Genomic DNA, 8,447 nt, shown 5'->3' on the forward strand with positions numbered 1-8,447 from the left:
GGTCCTCTTGAATCCAGGGCCTGTGCTTTATCCACTGCATCACCTAGCTTCCCCCTCAAGAATAATGTAAATTTGCTTGAAGTTCTTGAACTAGAGGGTAAAATAGAAATTGAAAAAAAAAAAAGCTATCAATCACTGCCTAAAAGAGATCCTAAAATGGAAACTGACAGGAACATTATAGCTGTTTCAAAGCTCCCAGGTCATAGAGAAAAAAATTACAAGCAACTAGAAAGAAAAAATTTGGAATTGTGGAACTACAATAAGAATAACACAAGATTTAATAATTTCTGTATTAAAATACTGAAATACAAATTAAAATACTAAAATATAATATTCTGAAGAGCAAAATAAAATACTCAAGAAGTTGGGTTTGCAACCAAGAATAACCTACCCAGGAAAGGTAAGTGTAATCCTGCTAGGAAAAAAATAAATATTTCATGAACTAAAGGATTTTCAGGTATTCTTAAGGAAAAGACCAAAACTGAACACAAAAATTTGACTTAGACGAATCATGAGAAATAAAAGAAGGTGCATATGAAAGACTAAATATAAGGTATTTAATGAGGTTAAACTGTTTATTTCTCAAATGGGAAAATTATATTTGTAACTAAAGAATGTTCTCATTGCTAGGATAGTTTGAAAGAGTATACATAGATAGAAGGCTTGAAGTTGAATTGATTATAATGGTATTATAAAAAAAATGGGTAGGGAGAGGTGAAATGGAGCAAATTAACTTATGTAAAAGACATGTAAATGGTAGAACTTACAATGGAGGGGAGAATCAAGTGAAAGGAGGATAGTATAGCAACATTTTTCTCATAGAAACTGGGTTAAAGAGGCAATAATGCATACATTTAGTAAGGTATAAAGTCTTAACTTTCAGAGAAATCAGAGGACAAGGGATTAGGATAAAGGAAGGACATTTAAAAGGATGTGTTGGCTAGGGAAGTAGTGGTCAGAAGTCAATTCTATTTCTCAAGGAGAGAGGGAAAAAGAGAAGGATATAAAATGAAAAAATATGATGGGGGATACATATTTAGTAATTATGACCTTGAATTTTAATAGGATGAACTCACCCATAAAATGGAAATAGATAACAAAGTGGATCAAAACCCATAACCCAAGAATATGTTATTTATAAGAAACATATTTAAAAATGAGACACACATAGAGTAAAAATAAAGGGTAGTAGTAGAATTTATTATACTTTGGCTGATGTTAAAAAAAAAAAAAGAAAACACATGGTAGTGTGAGAATATTTTAACTGATTGGGCCTGATTTGGGGGGACTAATCTATGGATGACTAATCTGGGGACCTTTGACTATTTGGCTATCTGACTGCATTTAATTTAATATGGGCCATTTATAAAGTTCCACCACACTGCTCCACTCCCAAATTGATAAGCCAAATATTAAGAAGCCTCTTAACCAAATAATTAAAGCAGAGTTTATTTATGAGATACTATTGAAAATTAAAAATACAGGGAAATAAAATGTACAACCTGACTGCATTGCAGTGTGTCTCTTTCCACTGCTTTGAACTTTTTTAATACAATAAGGCCCTTAGCTGCCTCCTGCCTCAGGGCACGTTACACTTTCCCTTGTTTGTAATAAGGCCTGTAACCTTTTTAATACAATAAGGGCCTTAGCTGCGTCTTGCCTCAGGGCACTCAGGTCCTTTATTCTAACTCCAAGCCCCTTTCACTTTGTAAATCCCCCTGCTTCTAACTTTCCTCTCCTTACTGCCACTGCTGAACCCCTGTGTTTCTCTCTCACCGACCTTCTGTCTATCTGCTCTGTCAGTCTGCCCTCTGCCGCCTTTGCCGCCCCTCTAATCTTGTCAGCCTCTCTTAATCTTGTGTGCCGGCCTTTCCTCCTTGCTCCTAGTCATGCATTACTGTTCGTCTAGTCCCCTGTCTCCTTGTCCGAACCTCTTCTCAGCCCCTCTCGTCTCTCACCCCTTGCTGTCTAACTCCCAGGTCTATATATACCTTTTCTTCTCTCCACTCAAATCTCGGGGCTTGCTGCGCCCACACACCAAGATAATCCACTAGCCAGGGCTGCAGCTGGTGGGGGGGTGGGGCGCTCGAGCCTCACGTACCTCAGGCTATGCCAGAGCCTGGCCTGGACCGGTCTGGGATCTCTCGGATAGCTCCGCTCAGGTTGGACAAAGCTGGGGACTTTTTTTTTTTCCCCAGCTGTCTGACCTGGCATCTTGTACAGCTCAGCTGAACTGGAGTGGGAAGGGCACCAGTACCTCCCACAGGAAAGAGACCCTGAGGGCCTAAGGCTTTCTAATCTCAGCCTAAAGGTAGGGTCCCCAAATCAAAATAAATTTCCACAGTAGCAATCATGATTTTAGACAAAATGTTAAAGCTAAAATAAATTTCAGAAAAAAGATAAAGCAGTGAAACTACATTATGTTAAAAGGTACCACAGATCATGAAGTAATATCAATTATATATATATATATATATATGCCAAATGGAATAGCATCCAATTTTTTAAAGGAAAAACTAAAGGAATTACAGGTGGAAATAACAAAGCTATATTAGTGGGGGATTGCAACCTCCCCCTCTCAGAGTTAGACAAATCTAATAAAAACTAAATTAAAAAAGAATTTGATAAATGCATAAAAGCAGAAATATTAAATGTATCCTTTTCATGATGTAATAAAATTATATTTAATACAGGCCCATGGAAGACCAGATAAACATTAATTTTAGGCTAAATAACTACACTTAAGGAATAAGGGGATAATCTCAGAAAGACGAAAGGTATAAGTGAATAAAAATCAGCCAGAGAAATCTCAAATAAGATTCACACAGTGTCCTTTATCTGCAATGCTTGCATCTGTCCTAAAGGGCTCATCTTCTCTTGCTTTCTTTAGTTTCAAATAGTCAGAAAACTATGGCCCTCAGGGCTAAGAATGTTGTTTAAAACATTTATAAATATAGTGCAGTCCTAACCTTAGATCTTAGAAACTAAAAAAAAAAAAAAAGCTTTAGGTTATTAATCTTTTGGTTTATTCTGATAAACCAACTTTGAAATTACTAATAAAATGACTTCAGAACGACCAAACGAAGTTTCATATTTCTGGGGGGAGGAATAAATACTCTGATGCCTCTTGCTAAATCTCAGATGCATCTCCCATTATTCTCATGCTGATAAATTTCTCCAACCTATATCTGTGGTATTAGCATTGATTATGTAAAAGAAAATTAGTTGGTCTGAGTCACTGGATATTAATGGGTATAGACAATAGAATAACAGAGGAAAGAGCAAAATGGTAAAAGGGAAGCAATGCGTTGGATATAAAATGATCCATAGGACCAGAAAAGACTTTTTCTGCTTGTGGGAAGGAGACATTTTAAGATTTTCTTAGTATACTGGTAGCATCTTTCTTTGACTTGAAGGCAGGAAACAAAGGATAACAACTTTGATTGACACTTGGATTCTAACATCAATCATTGTTCTTATTTGTACATCAAAAATATCACCATCAGACTCAGCCATAACAATACGGAAACAAGTCATACTCTTTCAAGGGAAGAATTAGGGGGAAAGGGACATATCAACCAGGTGTCCAGTGAAACTTCCACACACTGCAAAGATGGAAGATGCCACATAACCTCCAATCATGCTACTTCAATTTCCTCTTGCTGGCATCTGTCTCACAGAATATTAAAATTTCCCCAGTGGTCTGAATTCCAACAGAAAACTGGTGAATGGGCATTAGTTGGCATCTTTCTAGCAATGCCTGGCTACATTTGAACAGAGGTCAGAATTGATTAGCATCCAATCAAATTCTGCATGGTCTGGAAGCCCAGAGGGTAACATGACTTAGAAACCCACCAAATAGTTATTGTCTCAACTAGGCACATTTACGAAATGTTGGAAGAGATAAAGCCAGGCTCATAAAGCACTTCTAGCAATAGCCATTTAGAGTAATGTCCTAAACATTTCTTGGTTAAGTACTGGCCAAAGATCAGTTATTTCACTTAACTACTGATGAAGCAAATTAAAGTAAGCTATGGTTTAGCTTGTGAAAAAACAACAACACTGAATTTGGAATTAGAAGGTCTCATATGGATCCTTGACTCATCATCTGATAGCTGTATGACCCAGTCAAAAAGAATTTACTCAGGGCCTAATATGTGCCAGCATTGTGCTAGACCCAGGAGATACAAAGAAAACAGACAGACAGACAAACATCTGATGTGAGAAACAAGAAGATAAGAAGTAAACATGTATGAGTAAATCCATAGGTAGACAGATAAATAAAATCCATGCATCTATGCATCTATGTATCTATGTATCTGTCATCCATCCATCCATCCATCCATCCATCCATCCATCCATCCATCCATCCATCCATCCATCCATCCATCCATCCATCTATCTATCTATCCATCTATCTATCTATCTATCTATCTATCTATCTATCTATCTATCTATCTATCTATCTATCTATCTATCTATCTATCTATCTCTATATCAAATAGCTGAGAGAATTTTAAGAAAGACCTCATAGAAGAGCCAGAATTTGAATTGAGCTTTGAAATGAGCTAGGGATTCTAAGAGGCAAAAGGGAGGCGGGAGGACATTCCCAAGGGAAAAAGTAATAAACATTTATATTCTGCCTCCTGTGGGCCTGACACTTTGCTATAAATATTATCTCATTTGATCCTCACAACAACCCTGGGGAATAGGTGCTATTACTATCATCCCTATTTTATGGTAGAGAAAACAGAGATAAAGTGACTTTTCCAGGGTCTCCTAGTTAATAAGTGTCTGAAGCTAGATTTGAATCATCCATTGTTCCACCTAGCTGCCTTTCTGACAGGCTAGAGTGTGTGCAAAGTGTGGGAGATAAGAAATGAAATGTCTTATGTTAGCAACAGCAAGAAGACCACTGAAAGTGGAAAGGGGAATAAGGGATGATGTCTTGAATGAACCAGGTTATGAATGACTGGAAGCCAGACAGATTTTTTTTTTATCCTAATGATATTTGGGGGGTAAGGGTGGGTCTAGGTTTTTTGAGCAAGTGAGGGCCACACGTTCTTTTGGCATATTTCTAGCTGCTGTTTGGAGGATGAAGTGGAGTTCGGGGAATAATGTGGGGGGATTGACAACCATGTAGGAAACTATATATAGTATAATAGTTTATATGGGAGAGGATAAGGATATGAAATGGGGTAGTTATAGTATGAGTGGATAGAATAGGGGAAATGTGAAAGATGTAGCAATAGACTGATTCAAGAAGACAGAAACTGACTGAATGAGGAAACAAGGTACTTAAATTCTCTGTGCTTCAAGTTCCTCTTATAAAATATAAATAGCAGTAGTTATACCACCTACCTTAACATTTTGTTCTTTATATTAAATGAGTCATCCATGTAAATATTTTGTAAAATATATCTTCTATTATTATAAAGTTTGGCTTTATTTACTTGGTATTTTACCATATTTTCAAAAGGATTCAAACACATTTACAATATTAAACAATGTTAAGAACAACTAGAGGTAAAAACAGAATAGGAAACACCTTTACCAAAGGTTACCCCCTCCCTTGCATTATTCTTGATATTTAGAAGTCCAATGGCAAGACAAAAGTTAGGACAACTGGTGATGGCCTGCAATACAATGTATGGCTTTGAAATGAGCTAGGGATTCTAAGAGGCAAAAGGAAGGAGGGAGGACATTCCCAAGGAAAAGGTAATAAACATTTATATTCTGCCTCCTGTGTGCCTGACACTTTGCTCAGCACTCTATAAATGTTATCTCATTTGATCCTCACAACAACTCTTGGGGTAGGTGCTATTATTATCATCCCCATTTTAAGGTAGAGAAAACAGAGTTAAAGTGACTTTCCCATGGTCTCCTAGCTAATAAGTGTCTGAAGCTAGATTTGAATCATACACTGTTCCACCTAGCTGCCTTCTTGACAGGAGAGAGTGTGTGCAAAGCACGGGAGATATCTTCAATATCTGACTAAGATCTAAGAGCTCCACAGCCCCTGCTTCAGCCACCTTCATGGCCCTTGGAGTATATCTTTGAAGAATTATGCCTCACTTAAATCCAATTAACACACAAGTCAATACATCACACTATGATGTCATTGGTACCCTGAGAAAATGAAGGATGAATAACAATAATTTTTGATAATCTTAGGTAAAGGGGGCCATAACTGGGGGGCAGCTAGGTGGCACAGTGGATAGAGCACTGGCCCTGGATTCAGGAGTACCTGAGTTCAAATCCGGCCTCAGACAATTGACACTTACTAGCTGTGTGACCCTGGACAAGTCACTTAACCCTCAGTGCCCCACAAAAAAAGAAAAAAAAAGAAAGAGCAAAAGATTCTCCCCCCCCCCATCAAGTCACCATATATCTTAATAATAACTTCAACGTGAAAGTGGACAAAATGGTGAACAGGTAATCTCATTGGAAAAAAAAAACAAACCCATCCCATCTACCATTCTGTTCTCTACAAGAAGCCTTTATTAACCTGTTTTAATTTGAGTGCAAGCTTCCTCCTGATTATTTCCTATTTATCTTGTATACAGCTTGTGTGTACGTATTTCTTTACTTGTCTCCTCAGTTAGACTCAATTTCCTGCAGAAGGGCTTAGCGCTGTGCCAGGCACCTAGTAGGTGCTTAATAAATGGTTATTGACAAATTGACTGATAAAGATCAATTATGCCAAACCCAGAGATCCAGTGACTTATTTAGACAAAACAAGCAAAAATGTTCTCAAAGTGTGTCCTGGGGAGGGTTCTTACTTCTAGGAACAAGATTGGTCAAAGTTTTTTAATATAAACTCAGAATCCTTTTTTTTTTCTTATTTTCATTTAAATTATTATGATTGGGTGTATTATGTCTCAGGTTCTTTCTTCATTCTCATTAAGTTCACACAAGCCTTGACTTGTTTTTATAAATTCCTTATAGTCAGAGTTCCTAATAGTACAATTAAATAATTGATTGCTTTCATATACTACCATTTGTTCATCCATTTCCCTAATCACTTCCCAATTTTGCTACTATGAATAATTGCTGCTATAAGTATTTTGGTATAGATGAGATTTTCAATTTTAGCTTTGACCTCTTTGGGACATTTACCTGGTTGTAAGATTGCTGGCTGAAAGGGTATACTTTCAAACTTTTTTTGCAGCATTTCAAACTATATTACTGAATGTTTGCACCAATTCACAGTTCTTCTGACAGTGTATTAGTGTACCGATCTTTCCATATGTTAACATTTGCTGTTTCTGCCTTTTATCATTTTTTCCAATTTTCTAAGTATGAAATGAAATCTTATACTTATTTTAGAGATATCTTAACAGACAGTAAATAACTGATTATTGACTTGGATGCAGATTTAAAATCAGCTATCTCTATGCCCTTAGATCATTGATTAGCTAGATCAGAAGCCATAATGATTACCCAATTAGAAGAAATGCAAAAAATTGGGAAGATATTCCATAGAATTAAAGCAGTACCAATCCAACTTATGCAGACAGGTTTTTGCCTCCTTAAGTGTGGGGAATGAAAAAAAGCAAATTATTATTGCTCCTTAGAGTTTAATATAATGAAATTGTCATGATGCAGAGGCCTAAATATCCTAGAAATTGCTCTAATTCAGTCAATATTCAAACTCCTTGCCAAGTGAACACAACAAGATAATCAGTAATCCAAGTTCTTTGGAAAATATTTTGGGAAAAGATGACAAAAGCACCTGAACACTATCACTTAATAAAACAGTGAAAAGCAGTGGAGAAGAAAATAAACCTGCAGAGATCTTAGCTTGAGATATATCTGAGCCAGATCATCCCAAGACCAGTCAGAGATGAAAAAAATTTAAAAAACACTGTTAAAATAACTGATGTTAGCATTTCTATAATGATTCAGTCTTATCATCTATGACAGTCAAACCAAAACATTTGGGCAACTACAACAATTCAGTAACCAATATATTCTTTGAGAAAATGGAAATGGCCCTCAAGAAGTTTGTTATATGGGTTTGACTTGATCTTATATGTGTGTGTGTGTTTGTGCATATGTATGTTTATATGTATATGTGTATATTTGTACATGTGCATGTATAGGTGTGTGCATATATAGAGAGATAGATACATGTAGATAGAAAGACAGATGATAGAGTTAGAGATAGAGATAGAAATGTTGTAGTAGCAGTAGTAGTAGTAGTAGTTGTTCTTTGTCTTTCATTCTCAAAGAAGACAATGACATGAGGGTGATGTCATGACTTACAATGAATTGGATTTAAGTGTGGTAGGGCTGTGCAAACTCACTAGCCTCACTCTCTCTTTCATATCCATCTGGGTCCAATGGCAAGATATACATCAGGATGACTGGAGATGGCCCTGGATGTTTGAGGCAATATGGGTTAAATGACTTGCTAAGGATCACACAACTAGTAACTTCCAAGT

Source organism: Dromiciops gliroides, chromosome 6, assembly GCF_019393635.1.
Source record: "Dromiciops gliroides isolate mDroGli1 chromosome 6, mDroGli1.pri, whole genome shotgun sequence".
NCBI classification, from domain to species: Eukaryota; Metazoa; Chordata; class Mammalia; order Microbiotheria; family Microbiotheriidae; genus Dromiciops; species Dromiciops gliroides.